This window comes from Pleuronectes platessa, chromosome 13 (genome assembly GCF_947347685.1).
Source record: "Pleuronectes platessa chromosome 13, fPlePla1.1, whole genome shotgun sequence".
NCBI classification, from domain to species: Eukaryota; Metazoa; Chordata; class Actinopteri; order Pleuronectiformes; family Pleuronectidae; genus Pleuronectes; species Pleuronectes platessa.
Genome location: NC_070638.1, coordinates 2,686,943 through 2,703,822, shown reverse-complemented (window position 1 = coordinate 2,703,822; position 16,880 = coordinate 2,686,943). Strand labels below are relative to the sequence as shown.

The following is a 16,880-nucleotide window of genomic DNA, read 5'->3' as shown; positions in this document are numbered from 1 at the left end:
AAACCCTTTAGATGATAGAGTGATATTCTGCTTTAAAAAGTAAATTACAGTCGAGGGGTTTGGATTGAAAGGGACAGATGATTGAGGAGTGCTGTCACTCGACTCGCTGCATTGAGCCAAATTAAAACTGAAGAACTCTTCACCTTGTTGTGAAAGCTTTCGGACCCAGAGGAATCTCTGCCATTTAAAAATCCATAAACAGAAACAAAAGAATTAAACCACAGCTCCCTGAAACCAATAAGTTGTCCTTCAACCGTTCCCTCCCCAGTGAGCCCACCTCTGCTTCCTCCCTCACTTAATAATCGTTCACAACTTTTTCTCTCCACGTGTCATTTGTCTCGGAGCTGTGCCAGCGCCGGGGGCAAGGTCGAGCTTAAAGCTGTTTATCAGGGTGAATTTAAGGAGTGAAATAAATATACGTCCTGAGAGGTTTCATATTTGTGTTGCCCGGCCTCGCAGTAATTCAGCTTCTGAGCCGCAGACGTGAATCAAGTCAAACTGCTCTATCTGTTTAATGGAGACACTGAAATTCAAGTGTGGACGTTTGAGGACTAAATCAGAACTCAACGGTGAAATATAAAGTTTCTCCTGAACCCTCACAGGTTTACGATGTTCTATATGACATCAAAGGACACAGAACACGAAAGACTAAATATCTCTGGAACGAGGAGGGAGATATTCTTTGTTTTGCTGCCTTTGTGGAGACGTAAATCCATTATAACAAATCCAACACAGGAAGTTTCCTGTGATTATTTATCCCTTTCACCGTGTGAAGCTGTGTTTCTTACTGAGCATGTGTGTGATCGCTCAATTGAATAACATGAGATTTGAACCCATCCTGTTACGCATCACAGGGTTGAGGTCATACAATCGTTTTCAGGAAACCAGGCCAACCATGGCTGAGACTCCAGAGGGTTAACTGCAGTTATACACAATGAGTGGAGGATAAGTAACACAATCTTTCTTCACCACCTTGTTGACGACACACAAACAGGATACACAAGAAAGCATCTCGCACACACAGTTCTTTCTAAAGCTGAGACTTGGCACTTTAAGGTCGTATCTATTCATTTGTTTCTCCCACTGTGCTGAAAGCTCAAATAATGTGTAACTGATGAAATATGTATGGTCTCTGGACTATGTGTTGTCCCACATATGCCTACACTGCTGATGATTCTGCTCTTTAGTTGCCTGCATCTTTTCATTAGCGTTGATTTTTCCCACCCTCATTATGTAAAAACCTGATAATTAGGCTGGAATGTGTTTCATCACGTGAAGTGGTGAAACCAGGCTGCGTGTCAGTGTCTCTCTACTTGTTTTTCTTTAGACTTTAATTTAAAGTTTCTAGTCGTCCTGTTGTTTTTTTCTGATTCCTCTTTCCCGGCTTCCATCTTGGCTCTAATGGCGGCACCTGTATTTTCCAGCCCTCTGTTCACCCTATAGTGACAAGAGGGGAGAATGGCTGTAGTTTAAAGTCCATTACCAAACTGCACATAGTAGATGTTCTGGACTGAGGGGCGCGGTTACAGCGAGGGAGGTAATGGAAAATATTTATATAAGGATGTTGAGAGAGGAGTTCAACCCCTTCATCCGAACGATTCTTTCACAGACATCAAAATCTGTGTTTGTTTGATGATATGAAAACTATGCAGAAAAGATTTGCATTTAAAATTTACATTTTATGCAAGAAATTTAATTTGGCTTTTCTGTTTGTTTATAGTTATTTATGATAAATTCTATAATTACAGAGGTTGAATATCAAGCATCAATTAAATGTCTTGTCTTATATTGGTGTAAAGTGTAAATAATGTTAAATAATTATGTTACAGTGATGAGATTTAGTATTTTCTTTAGTTAAGATTCTTTATACATAGAGGTGAGTATATATCTAGATATATTTATATCTGTGCAGTTTTCAAAAAGTAAAATCTAAAAGTTATCAGTGTCCTAACCTGCTGGGATGAGAACTGAACATTTACCAGCAGCTGGAGTTAACTCAGTAGAATCGGTGCAGCTGCCCAGTTGTTGTGATTAAACTCTGAACCTCCATCACGGACAGGTAATCACATTTTCTCTGCCGTGAACTCGGTGACCAGTGTCTCCGGTAATGAGGCGGTGAGATCTGCACGGCTCGGTTCTTCATACGCTCCACGCTGAAGGAACGATTTGATTATTAGTCCGCTGCCGGCTGGTGGAGGGATTTTAATATGAGTTACAGTAAATTACTGAGATGCTGGGGGCTGAATGTCAAAGTCAGGGGCGTTATTACTCAGCCAATGAATGTGAGTGGGTGCCTTTAGAAATAAGCTGGTTATTTAAGATGTGGGAGCTCCAGGGGAATATTAGGAGCGCTTGTTTAAATATCAGAGCTCATGAAGAATCCCTCATCTCCTCCAGGATTAATCCGGTAAATAAAATGCTGACGAGCCTGTTTCAAGTGCCTGGTGGAGATTTATCACCGTTCTGTGAGCTGTTGTTTTGCACCGAGGAGAACAAAGCCCTCGCCGCTCGGTTTGACTCTGTGGTGAAACTCTCTGTAAAACGATTCATGATGAGGAACCATCAGCGTGAGTCAGGATGAGGAAAACTGAGGATTAGTCCCCTTCATCTTTCTTCCTAAGTGTCATTTATGGAAATGCGTGCAGGCGAAGTGGAGCCGTGAATGGGATCCGATGAAGTCAAGGTTACAGAACTAACGTGCAGCCGCCAGTCATGAATCTGTGTTAACCAACCCAGGAACAGGAAGTAAAATGAAGCTCTGACAGACGACTGCAGTCCGTCCATTCCATATCAGGACCCGAGGTATTTGTTCACGGCCCCGGAACAAGTCGGGCTCCCAAAAAAAATGAAGACATCCATCATGTGGAGCTGTCGTCATCACAGAAGAGTTGTTGTCGCCTCAAATATCAGCTCTCTGCTGCAGAGGTCGTGATACTCCATCACTCTCAGGCACTAAACTCTCACAACAAATGGATTTTACACTTACAGCTCTATTTGCAGGAGTGGTTATGACGGCCATAATTCCATATTATACCGGGGGGCATTAAACTTACCAACTGTGGCTGCGTTAGTTACCAAGGTCAGCATGCTCTTTCAGTCTGTATTACAGTGGAGATCAGCCTCAGTCCAGACAGACTCTCCACACAGAGGAGACACACTTTGATTTTCTTTAGAGACAAAGACGATTAGTCTAAATAAAACCAAACAAAACAGACTTAAAAACACGTTGTAAAGAGGAAACACGGATGAAACATGGGGATCATGGATGTGCTCGTGTCAAACTGTCTGTTGCACAGCTTGTATCAAGAGTTGCAATGAGGGATGCACATAATAATCTGTTTGACCTTTAAGTGGCAATAAGTACATGACAAATGAATCAGTAAAACATTTTAAAGTATTTATTTATTAATAAGTTACGCCTCCTAATTCTGTCCATTATCATAACTCTGTCTCCTCCCACCTGGAGCATTGGGACCATCGGAGCAAGTATCCTCCTCTGCAGGTCTCCCAGTTTACAAACCTTCACACCGTGTGGCACCAGTCTGATAACGATTGATTTTGACCTGGTCTGTTAATGAGTGTTGATTATTGTAATTCTCCTCTGAACATGAACACAGTTAAATCTCAGGAGGGACAATTAAAGTTACATCAACTTCTGCCCACGTGCTGAGGAGGGTGAAAACTTTATGGATGTTTCGACTTCTCATGTTTTGTTGATTAAGCTTCAGTTTTGCAAACATAAAAGTGAACCTCTCGTTATAAAAATGTCTGTTGTATTTTTTTGATGTATGAAACACCTCCTTTCTAAATAGTAGATTTTATTCTTGAGGGTTTATCGGTGAGAACAGTGGATCATAATATTCATCCTTGGTTGAAACTCTGACCTCTGATCAGTCAGATTCTTCTTGTGACATCCCATAATTCCATTTTCTGAACAGTTATCTTAAGATTTCAACATTAACAGAACTCTGAGCTCCCTGATTGGCTGTCTCCTGCCGCAGTGGCTTCAGTTGACTTCTTCCTAAAAGTTTTTCCGTTTCCCCAGGAATATACCCTTCGACTTTTGCAGATATATTTTCTGACACACTTATCAAACGTTTCCACTGATGATTCAAATGGGAGAGTTTCATTTCAATCTGAGTTCTCCAGCTGAGAGTCATGAAATATTAACTGGATTTTTACTTCCAGAACCAGGGGGTGTCTGGAATATATTGAGATTAATGGCTTATTATGACATGTCTTCCCCATCAGACATTTAGCATCAATGAAAAGCTTCTTATTCATGTCTCCGCCCTGTGCTCCGTCTTGATTCCAGTTATTAGTGAATAAAACTCTAACTGCTGCATCACTAGAAGTCCAGCCAAGACTCTTAAGGTGTCCACTTCACACACGGAGATATATGCTGATCACAGTTTAATGTTACCTCCGCGGCGTGTTCTTTATGAACCCGGTGACCACAGCTGTGCCGCCCGGTGCTCCGGTGGTCTGCAGCCGCTGCTGATGAGAGGAAGCAGGGCCGGTCGGTTTGTATTAGAGAGGAGGACGGAGCCGAGTCAGTGGCCATTAAAGGCGGAAGGGTAAGGCTGTATTTCAACACAACAAGACAGAGCTAAATCAGAGCTAATCACTCTGAGGTGAAACCGAGGAGGAGGAGGAGGAGGAGGAGGGTGGACAGTGAGGAAGAGAGGGAGAGGAGAGTGAGGAGGAATATAAAGTATGAGGGCATAAAGTTTTAGGGGTCAGGAGTCTGGAGGCTGTCTGGTAGTATTCCCTCTGTGTTCCTCACAACTGCAGTGACATTTTCAACTTCCCTTCCCATTTTATCCCTCACTGCCTCTGCTGTCTGTGCACGGGCCACCGTCTGCAGGAGACAGAGGAGGAGGTGGAGGACGATGACAGGGGGGGACGACAGGTTTGATGAAACGTAGACCGGGACAGAAATAAGGGGGGGGGAGGGGGGGAGGAGGAAGGAATCGAGGTGAAGGAAACAGACAGGTGGAAGATGAGGATTAGAGTGAGAGGAGGAACGAGGAAGAGGAGGAGAGACAGATGATAAGAAAGTGTGTCTCGCTAATAGTTTCCCCTGCTGTGACATTCTCAACTGCCTCTACAATTTCACCCCCGCTGGCTATGAGAGGAAGTTTGAGTGTTCATGTTCAGCTTTGTGGAGTCCTGTAGTTCTGGGTTTCTACAACACAGCACTGGTATAAATATTAATGTCCTTCCCAACTTAAAAGTTTAAGAAACATCTTTTCACTATTGGCTGGAGCCTTATTTTGTGTCAGTGCTGCCAGGAGAAGCCTGGGGCTTGTTTCCAAGCTGCAGCCCAAATGCAGTGGGACCAGTTTACTGGCTTACAGGGACGCTGAGGACACTACATCATACTGGTCAATACAAAGACATGCGTAGTTTCAGAGTAGGTAGAACAAGCCTAGTTGAAAGTGTTACGTGGATTTTAATCACAATATTGGGATAAAAAGATTTGAGTAATAAAGCACATTTGCACAATTAATTACCAGGTAAAACAATTAAAGAGATTAAATGGTTTGATTATTTTATTTTAAGTGCTTGATTTGATGAACTATGAGGGTAAACACACTGTTGTTTGTTTCACACCATTAACACAGAAGGCTGCTCTACACTTAATGATCTTGATTTGATGATGATGATCGATTGTAAAAAACCTCTATGATGTTTTAACGGACCACTGACATGGGACGATGCTCTGATGCTTTTTATTTTCTGAAAAATATTAATTACATTTTGATGAAATGTTGACTAAAGAATTTATTCACTAATTATGTCAAAATTCACTTGAAACTATTCAATAAATCCCTTCAAACTTTTCCCGACATACATATTATGATGGTGGTAGGTAATGGTTGGGTGGAGTCATACCACCACGGTCACATCATGGCACTGTGATAAATTTCAACCCCCCCCGTAACCTGACAACAAAAAAATTGAATTTCTGTGAAGTGCATTATCACTGCAGAGATAAAAAACCCTCGAGGCTCCAGAGAAAGATTAAATTTGACGCAGGCAGGGAACAAATGTGTGTAATACTGGTCTGGAACATTGCTACCTCCAGTCCTCCAGAGATATCTCTCTCTTCAGAGTGTGCTGAGAAGAAGGTGACCAACCATCAGCTCCATGTTTCTGAGCTGTGCATTACCTGGGGTCTCTTCAGAGCTTTACCCCCAATTATTCAGAGCTAATGCAGGTTCAGCAGCTCAGGTCAGAAGTTCAGTGTCTGTTCTTGTCTCGACAACTTTACCAAAGGACGTAAACTCTTCTCTTGGGCTTTTTAAAGAAATCACAGCAGCGTTTGTGTTTCCAGCCTCCGCACAAGCTGAGCTGTGAGTGTGTGAGAGGAAGAGGAAGATGGAGAACATCAAATTCACTGCAGAGAAGATTTCTTTAAAGGAGCATTTATCTTCTAACGTCTCCTGAGGGAGGACGGCTGTAAAGTCAAACTAAGTAGATGCTGTGACTGCGGCTTCTGGTGTGGTTTATTGAGCTTCACACAAACACACACACTTAGAAAGAGAGATTGTCTTTTGTCACAACCTCTAGTTTCTATCTGGGGTGCTGCGTGTGTTCGAGCGTGTGTGTGTGTGTTCTGTGTGTGTGTGCAGGGAGGATTTGTGGTCTCTGTAGACCAGCTGTTACAGTGAAGGTGTCTCTCTTTGGTCGGGGGGGGGGGGGGGGGGGGTCTTCACGGCTTTGCTGTTCCAGTGGCTGCATCTGGCCTCATTTCACACAACACATGTTTCACTTCACTTTAGTAATATCTCCCAGGTACATCTCTTCTTCCTACTCAGCCAGTGACAGGTTCTCATCTGACGTGTTTTAAAAAGTGAGGACAAGTTTATTTGTAATAGATTAATTTAGTGGTTTGTTGGGATGTTCTCCCGACCCCACTGTACGACACTGACATGAACCAATGCTTGACTCCCAGTGTTCCCAGTGAATACAGGCTTTTCACGGCAGTCATTTTGATATGAAATAGAAAGTAAACACGTGTTAATAATCACATTAATTAAGGGTGTGCACTATTTAGAAAGAGCTTTAACTAATGTGATTGGTAAGACCTATGTTTACCTACTGTTTCATGTCAAAATGGCTACTGTTAAAAATATATATAACTTAAATGTTCTGCGCTCCTTCCTTCACTCATGTCCACTCAATTTCTCTTATTGATCTAATTCTGCAGGAAACACTGACTTGAACAATCTCAGTCACCTGAAGAGTTTCAGAACTGATGATTCATCAAACTTTGACCTGAATGGAACCTGGTGTCCCTCCCAATGATAATTATTTACTTTGGTAGAAGTCAGGTTTGTGTTACTGCAGAACCACTCCATCTTAAATCTGATAGCTTTTATCAAAAGTGTAATTTATCTTAAAAAACTGACTTTATCTGTAGAGGATACTTTGTTATTTATGGTCCAGAAATATTTTGTGTACAACAGACACATACATCCGTGTAACATCTGTCAGCAGACGGATTTAATGGCAGTTCGATTTTGGCTAAAATCACAGTCCTCTGTTCTGTTTTGCTTTTACACCACAAACACTCTGAAACCCTGTTTTCTGGAGGTGTAGGCGGTAAATGAACATTATTTATTTTGACCACTCAAAGTGCTGCGGACTACAACTCACACTGACCCACTCACAGTCACACAGCGCTTCTATACGTTAAATCACATTCCAACAACAGAGCCGTCACAGGTGATTTAAGGTTTAGTTTCTTGCCCAAGTAAACTTTGAAATGCAGCCTGGAGGAGCTGGGGATCGAACCACCAACCCTCTGATTAATGGCCGATCTGCTCTGCCTCCTGAGCCGCAGCCTGGAAGTGCAGGTTCTAGTCTCACAGTGGACTTTGAGTGACAGTTTAAGAACATCTCAAGAACAATAAAAGTGATCAAACTGATACCGCATTATAAAACACAAACAACTCCCACAGGACATGTGGTCGTACACAAACACATGCAGCAGATATTGTGTTGATAAATTACTCAACTCCCACCGCCCACTGCCCCTTTACAGAGAACCACACAGAGCAGAAGGTGCACTGTGTTGCTCTGGCTGCTCTACGACTCATACACATAAACACAGTTTGTGGTAAAAGCTCCTCTCCTGGTGCAATGCAGAGTTTGGAGTTTTATGAATCCCCTGTGTCCAATTCAGTTTTTTCATTTTTTGAAATAAATTAGATTTGCAGAGTTGCGCCGATGATGCAAATGTCCTTGTGCCTCCAATTTTATTTGAATGATAGAACAGAATTATACTTTTTGGCAGTTTATAGTCTACGGAGACTTAGTGGCCTGCTGCTCTTTATTAAGAGACATTTACAGGCAAATATATTCAGGTTATTTACTTAGTGCAGCTGGTGGATTAGTAGATATTCCATGATGCATGTCTCCCTCTGGAGCCTTTGGTCTGAGGGATGAAGCCTGTGAATCTGCATAACTCTGGCTTTGTGATTCAAAGTGGATGTTTTCAGAGGCTTCAGCAGCGTTTGAGCTGAACCCTGGTGAAACTCGCTTCACCTCCTCTCTGTGTTTAAACCTGACACTTAGAAGATGTAGAGATTTGAAACGCTGCTGTGATGAAGCGGCTCGTGGCTGTTTTGATCACTTCATCTGGTCGATGCCCGTCTCCCACTCGGCCGCCCACACGGCTGCTCCTCAGCGAGGAGGACGATGGTTCTCGCCTCTCAGAGGAAGCAGAGCTACATTAGTGCTCTGCAGCGTGCCGGGTGCATTAGGATGCTGCTTGTATGGATTTGTGTGTGGGCTGAATTCTTGCATGCACGGATTGTGACGAACATAATGAGCTGATTAGCTGGTGCTTTTCAACTTGGATAATGTCTAAAAGGCCAGAATGAATCAAAATCATGCAGGAGTGTGTTTGAAGGATAAACAACAAGCTGAGGGTTTCACTTTTAGCAGCTGACACATTGTGTAGTGACTGAGGAAGTCGGGCTTGAACTGTCACAGGAAGAAGGTTCTGAGTTTGTACCTCTTCCCTTGTTCTGTGTGGAATTTGCATGTTCTCCTCGTTTCTCCCACAGTCCAAAGAGAGACTGATGATTGCCTGTAGGTGTGAGTGTGAGCGTCAGCCCCGTGACAGACCTGGTGACCTGCCTCTCGCTGGCATGGCCTCCAGCCCCGGCTCTGACCCTCAAAGGATAAACGTGGGATTTGATGAGTTTAGTGTAAGAGTGAAGACATAGCAGGTGGACATTAGGACTTTCTGGTCTGAGGTTCATTGTGGTCAGAGGGAGGGTCGATAAACTGCTGCTTGTTGAAATCCTCCTCACGACACGATAGACATCAATAAATGAAGTTGTCTAGGAGAAGAAAACAAAATAAGGACTGCAGTAATGAATGGAATGAGTGGCTGTCACTAACTGAGGCACCCGGTCTCTCACTGAGCAGAGTCTCCACAAGCTGGAGAGACGTGCAGCTGAAGCAGAGACGAGAGCAGAGTGAGTTCCGTGAAGCACTTTGAAGCTTTGTAATGAAAAACACTAGAAAAACTGATTATCTTCCATCCATCGATTTTACTCTTGTACATCCAAATATAGAGAAAACAATCAACAATTAAATTAAAGCTAATAAAGTAATCAAACACAAGATTCACGTATATAAACACATCGCCTGTATCGACCGGTTTGTGTGTTTACACCAGCGTTTGACTTTCATCGTCTGTATTTTTCTTTTGTTGTTGTTTTATCGATCACGGCTGCAGACTGGACTTTATCTCAGTTTTACTAAACCGACCTATTAGACTTCATGAAGTGAACTTTATCAAAGAAATACTGAGATAACAACTCTTCTCTCTGACTGTCTGAAAACCAGCCGTGTTGAGCCAATGAAGACGTGAACTCAAAGTGTAATCGTTCTGTTTTCAATGCTCTCTCTCTCTCTACATCAGGACCAGGCTCTAAACCCTCGGGGTCAAACCTGGAGGCAGCGGCTCTGCACATTAGTAAAATGGACGTTGAGGTTGTTTCTGCTTGAGGATGATTGTTAGAGCTCCGGTGCAAAACCAACCAGCCTCATTATCCTGCCTCCTGCGATGTGCTCCGAATGGAGAAGTGATTCAGCCGGGCTCCTTCTCAGAAGCACTGAACTTCGGGGGTGTGAGTGGCTTATAGAGCTCTGAAGAGCGGGACCTCCTGTGCGCTGCTGTTTGTTGAGGTGATGGATGGAGCTCATCGGTATTCAGGGTCTCCGGTGTGGCCACTTTGTTATTCAGCAGAACAGTAGAGAAGTGGACAATGCAGGTGAATGAGCCGTGGCCTCCCTCGCTGTCTCTGGCATTAGTCTGCAGTGTCACTGGTGATTAAATGCTTTTGATGGTTTGTGTGTGTGGAGTTTTTTTCCCGTCCTGTCAAACTCACCATTTGTCACCCGGTGCTTCATGGATGGATGGATTGGCCGGAAGGTGATGAATGGCCGTCCACAAGGATGTTTGATTTGAAATGAAAAGATATTTCTTGTCGCATAACGGTTTCCCGGCCCTGCTGAGGTTTGTGCCACTTCCCATCATTTATTCTTTCACCTGAGGTGGAAACGTGTATTTATTCCTGTGCCAGTATAAGACCAGTTAAAGCTGCTGGTACACACCAGAGTAGAAATAAGACATATTCATTATTTTCTCTCATATCTTCCTACTAGTGTGACACCAACTTCTCAGAGGTCACCTTGTCTTTAAGTAAAAAGTAGTGCCGGTTATTTGGGAATTGCAGTTTGATGATTAATTTATGATTCAAATGTAAAAGTCAGATAATAAAGTGAGTTTTTAGAAGTTCGTGCTGGAGGGAGCAGTGGTTTAAAAATCCAGGAGAGGTCCCACCCAGTCAGGGTCAGTGTGGAGGTTCAGTGGCTGCAGGTGTTTCAACATTTAGTTCCATTTTTGCTTGGAGCCGTCTGTTTGTGCTCCACTGGTCACACTGGCACTGGTCACACTGGCACTGGTCACACTGGCACTGGTCACACTGGCAGCGACGTCCACTCGTTTTTTAAACTCTTGCCGCTCCCCCTCCCTCTCTCTCCCTCTCTCTCCCTCTCTCTCCCTCTCTCTCTCTCTCTCTCTCTCTCTCTCTCTCCCTCTCTCTCTCTCTGTGTCGAGTGTTACCACAGCGAGGTTGCTCTCTCACCGCACATCATCACCTCGGGGAATTACAGCACTCTGCTCTGGAGAGCCGAGCCTCTCGTTCCTCCTCTTCAGACAACTGTAATTCACCTGCTTCTCATGCTGAGGGCTCACTCAACCTCCACAGTAGCAAGTGTCTGTCAGTCCGAGGCCCTGCAGGGATAAATACGACCAGGAGGAGTTCCACCGGAGCCACGAGCCGGAGAGGCCTCCTGCTGATTGTCAAGTTGCCAGATCGCATTTTAAACAGGAAAATTGAATATGTATGAAGCTCAAAACCACTTTCTAATTATAAAAATACTTAAAGTTTGACTATAAGAGATTTTTTTAATGATACCTGCTCAAGAACCTCTGAGATTAGACTCAGTTGAAGGAGAAAACTTCTGCTCCTATTCAGGTTCATCATTATAAGTTGGGTCATGACTGGAAAAAGGTTTAAATGGTAAATATTCTGTATTCATATTGTGTTTTTCTTGTGCTTTTCAGTACATTTGTATTCTCATTTATACACTGCATCCCTGTGCAGCTCCTTCTCGATCACACACTGCCTGAGAGGCCGTCGGGGGGGCAGTTTGGGGTTCAGTGTCTTGCCCAAGGACACCTTGGCATGCAGAACGGTGGAGGCGGGGATCGAACCTCCGACCTTCTAGTTAATGAGCTCTACCACTTAAGCAACAGTCGCCACATTTACATTTTCCTAATGTTCACTTTCCTCGAACTGTCCACAGCTGCAGCTCCTCTACGTCTTGTTGGGGGGGGGGGGGGGGGGGGGGGGGTTCTCACTCAGTGCTGAACAGTTATGGCTTTTATTTTTTATTTTGAATCAATGCAGTGTGCAAGAGGAGGATTTATACCTTTAAATGGTCTGTTTCATGTTAACTTCAGCCAATCAATACTGAGACATTAGTGCAAATACATAAGAACATCATTCTGAGGGCAGGCTGCCACCTCTGGTCTATATATTGTATTTAGTCGCCTCCATATTTGGCAGGAAACCGGCTGCTTGGTCCCTAAATGGGGACAGAATTTCACACTCCTTTGAACACTGTAATTATACCAAGATATCCCACTTCAGCTCGTGAAGCCTTAATAATGATTAAAATCTAAAAAATGCTTAATTTTTAATTTCATGCCAGTTAATTTGGCTGAAGATAAAATAACCCTGCTGTTGTGGAAATCTGTCTAATCAGCTGGTTAAAGACCCGGGTTCAAATGCTCAAGTTTGAAAAGTTACCAATGAAAATCCCAGAGGCAGATGAAGACCAGGTGTTGTTGAGATGAAGAACATTAGTGTTGACAGAGTAATCGAAGCTGGAGCCTCGTTGTCAGAGCTGTGGGTCGGGGGGGGGGGGGGGGGGGGGGGGGGAATCACAGTAATTGGCTCTTGTCTCTGCTGCAGAGAACAACATCCATTAACAGAGAGGCTTCAGACTTTAAAGTTTGCAGCTCCCGAGGAAAATGATGAATATTTACGGAGCTGATGTTCGTGAGTCTCTGTGTGTTTCTGTGTGAGATGTAATTACACTGGGCCGACCACAGAGCTTCTCACTGAACACACATTCAACTCTCTTTCCTCAGTGGGATGAAAACTCAACAAACAAGTGAAATATCAGCAGAAAGAGTAAAGAGTGTTGTGATAACTCGTGTTTCATGTCTCTGGGAGAACGGGGGGGGGGAGAAGCCGATTAAAACCAGCTCCATCACTGTTCATTATGGCAGCATGTGTAATATATGAAGCTTTTATTGCAGTCGATCATCCATAAACCATTAAAGTGAAGGTTTCCTCCGATCCGTCAGTATCCAGCCGGTAGGAACCAGTCCAAACACCGTTCATCTCCACAGCTCCACCTGATCACAGCTTCCATTCATCCATCCAGAGACACTCACACTGTTCATTCATCAAACTAGACATTATTACACTGTTCAGTCATTTAATACGTTACAGCTCAGAGACCGGATTCCACCGGGGGAACATTAAACCTTCTTCTCAGAGACAAGGCTCCGCTCTGACTCTTGTGTTTTAATAATTGTCAGAAACTGGTTTATGTCATTTCAGGTGCAGCAGGAAACATTTAGTTTAAGTCTGTATATAAAGTGGACAAAGTGACAGCTTTCCAAAAGTGAAGCCAGAACATCTCAATCTCCCCCTGCTGGCCGACTGCTGCATAGGTCATAAACCTGCCTTCCTCTATCTCAATAGATCGGATCGACTACAAAGTCAAAATACACATTCACTTTTCCTTAAAAAAAATGTTGGGTAATTTTACGTAGGTACATTCCTTATCATGTTATTTGATTCTATAAAAACAGTTGCTGAAAATGTCGAGGCCGACTCCATGTTGTCTCCTTCATCATGTACGAGATGAGGGGGTTTGGAACTCGGACAGAATTTGTACAATTTCTCACATTCTCTTTCTCTCTTGACTCTATTTTTTAAAACAGCACCGACTGCAGCTTTAATATCACTTAAGGGGTTTTCAATAAATCGCAGCCTTTGGTCTCATGAATCTGTGAGAACCTGACTTGAAAGACTCTGAAACTTTGGTCCTGCAGAGTTCTGATGATTTGGAGATAAGAGGCTTTCATCTGGAAGCATCACTGATCTCCAGTCCGAGTGTTTTTTTTAACAATTCAACAGGAGAATAATCCATCTCCTGCAGTGTCTGATATCCTCAGTGTGGTTTTCACTGTTGATCTCTGAAGCGCTCCACCCTGCAGAAGAGGCTGGAGGCTTCCATCCGTTTGCTTTCATGACTCATGATTGTCTCACCGTATAAACCCACTTGTTTTTCACTAATGTGACTTACACAAAATGCACCACCCGGTTTACTGAAGCTGAAAGAATAGGATGCTCCTGCCTGATAACTCCTGAGTCTCCTCCTGTGGTTCTGCTCCTGTGACCCTCCAGGTGCTGCAGCGCTTAGAATTAGTTTTGTGGCACTTCTGCACTTCTGTGGCACTTAAATTAGTTTCTTTCACTCTGAATGGGTGTTCCTGTGCGGTTATCTGTGGATACTAAAGTGTGTGTGCTTGTGTGTGTGTGTGTTTGTGTGTGTGTGTGTTTGTGTGTGTCTGTGTGTGTGTATGTGTGAATGAAATCTCTGCAAGAATGAAATCTCTGCAAGCCAAGTTTCTTATTTGGCTGCAGAAGAGTTTACACCTGCAGAGAAGCTCTGGAGGCTTATTTAACGATAAAGTCCTGGAAACATTGCAGATAAATTGTGAGATTGTGATTTGACTAAAAGATAAAACAATGGAAATGTCATAAGGGATTCTGGAGAGTTGTGATTGTCTATTTATTTTTGACATTTCACTGAGGAATCAAATGATTTTGATGGGTTAAATGTATTTAAATAGCACATTTCTAATAATTTTCGTTCTGCTTTCTTATTGGTTGACAGACGTGTGTGACAGCGCCCTGGTGTCCAATCTGCCGCCGTCCTCCTTCCGGAGCTCCTCCCAGCTGTCCAGTAGCCACGCACCGGGCTTCGCCAAACTCAACAGGAGAGAAGGTGAGGAGGAGGTGTGACTCAGAGAGACGTGATGATGCTGACATGTTTGTGTGAAAGAGAGGAAGCAGAGAGGAAGCAGAGCCAAATCGCTCCTCTGCCAGTGGAGGAGGAACTATGTTTGAGCTCAGAACACAAAACACAACAAACAGGAAAGTTTTCCACTGACAGGTAACTCGCTGGTGACTAGATTAGACGAAGACAGAGGAGACGGAGGATCAAAACAATTTCCCCGAGACGAGACAGCCCTTATTCTCTTTGGCTGCTATTTGTTTTGAGAGTTTAAGCCAGAAGGATAAATGTGAATTTGTTTCCTGGTCCAGCATGAGAACTCAGCAGGGAGTCCTGTGCTGGATGCTGATGAGAGGCTCTGACTAAATGAAGAGCATGTTTTGTTGTGGAGCGTTCTGCAGGGACCAGGCTCCGCTGCTTCATCCTGACATCTAAACCCAGAATCAGCTGGGAGGCAGAAGAGACGGGAGTGATTCTCTCCACCTGGGAAACTAAAGCAGAGCGGAGGCAGCAGAACGCTGCATGATACAGCATGAATGATACTTTTGAAGATGCAGATTTACTGATTTATGATCATCTTTAGGTGTAGTAGAATGATTCCATTTACTTCCAACATGACAAACCTGACACTCTGTCAGTACTGAGAAGTGACGGGGTCAGAGGTCACAGTGATACTAGAGGATTAGAGAATGTAAGAGCTCACTGGCTTGGTCTTTGCTGTCTCCAGAAGAGCTGAGGTCAAAGGATTAATAGAATATAGATGATTTCAATGTGATAGACAATGGTCAATAACTACATTTCTTTGATTTGTCAGCACATGAAGTAGATTAACATTCACCGCACATCTGCAATATTCATATTTTCTCCTGATCTCGTGGTCTGCAGATGAGGAGAAGGTGTGTGTGTCACATTTCCTCCTGGGCAGCGTCGGGGGTGCAGGATCCCAGTGAGCGATCCCAGCTGCTCTCTGAGGAAATCGATGAATAAATGAACGTCTGCCGCTCGTTTCCATCTCTCTCTGCTCCTGCTGCTCATATCACTCTGCCTGCTCTGGTTCTCTGAGGATCAACTTTGCTCTCTATTCATTTACCCACCGAGTGAACAAAGCTTATCAGACTCTTGGAATTCCACCAACACAGCATCTTCTTCACGGGGTTTAATGAGCCGGGCGTGAAGCTTGGATCTCCTGTCACTCCACACATGCTCAGACACGGTGGTTATTGAAATCTGAAGAATCGTCCAGGTGCTGTGAACGTTAACATGTTATTCACTTCAGGTGGGCTGCAGCGATTCATCATAGAGCTGTAATTCATGATATAAAACATGCTGATGTGCTTCTGGAGCTGGATAATGGAGGAGCCTGTTGTGGACATCAATCATCTCAACAAGGTAATAACGCTCTGGGTGATGGTGCAGATGAAACCTTCACGGTGTTTACAGCTCATCCTTAGAGGGGCATGAATACAAGAAAAGAAGTTTGTAATGAAAACAATTGTTGACTCATTTCAATCTGATTTACAAATATCCATAGCTGAGGAGAAGCCAGGGGATCAGCAACGTGATTTAGATTTATCCTCTGGAAACCATGCACAGCTCCGCTTCATCTGGAGGAGAATTTAATAAGTATATTTTGAGATATTTAGCTTACTAGGTAAAAATTGTGTCCTTTTTCACTTGGCATGTGTGTAGTTTTGACTATAGAGATTCTTTTTGTGTTTATAGCGTGTGTTGTTGGAGCCATTAATGTCAATATTTCATAGAAAACAAACAAAAAGCTGATGAGAACTTACAACCTGGATTAAAGTGGTGGACAGACATCCTGACTTTACCCTCCAGAAAACCAGCAGTGTAAAGGTCCAGGTACCATTTTGAGGGAAACCAGAACCTCTTTGATTCTCTCAATAGCCTGGAGAGATTTGACAAAACCCAGCAGGAGTTGTGTAACGTGTGTAACTCTGTTCTTCAGCCTTTAACCTGACAAAGCTGATCCTGGTGCAGCTCTGACTGCTCCAGTCTGACAATAGAAGCCAATGAAAAGCCTTGATAGTCTGGTGGTTGGAGATGAATGGCCTTTTATCAGGAATTTGGAGGATGAATGACTCAATTCTTTCATTCTCCTCAATGGCTCCTTCTTTTCTTCTGCTCATATTAACCCTCTCACTTTTTATCTTCCTCTATTGAGTTCCACC

The 16,880-nt window shown here is 43.5% G+C and overlaps 1 pseudogene; it reads left to right on the top strand.

Annotated features, from left to right (window-relative positions):
- Nucleotides 1-16,880, top strand: part of LOC128454478 (contactin-associated protein-like 4) — a 69,820-nt pseudogene that overhangs the window by 5,431 nt on the left and 47,509 nt on the right.